This window comes from Chrysochloris asiatica, unplaced genomic scaffold (genome assembly GCF_000296735.1).
Source record: "Chrysochloris asiatica unplaced genomic scaffold, ChrAsi1.0 scaffold00408, whole genome shotgun sequence".
NCBI classification, from domain to species: Eukaryota; Metazoa; Chordata; class Mammalia; order Afrosoricida; family Chrysochloridae; genus Chrysochloris; species Chrysochloris asiatica.
The window spans coordinates 648,698-648,995 of NW_006408926.1; positions in this window are offsets into that span (position 1 = coordinate 648,698).

Sequence of the window (298 nt, forward strand, 5' to 3'; positions counted from 1 at the left end):
ATGTTCATACACAAAGAGCTGACTACATGGCTGATGATTCCAACATGTTCATATACAGAGAGCTAGCTACATGTCGGATAAGTCCATTACATCTATGCACAGAGAACAAGCTACATGGCAGATGAGTCCAAAATGTCCATATACAGTGTACTAGCTGCATGGTAGATGAGTCCAACATGTCCATATGCTGAGACTTAGCTACATGGCAGACAAATCTAATATGTACATATACAGAGAGCTACCTACATGGCAGATCAGTCCAACATATCCATGCACAGAGAGCTAGGTACATGGCAGA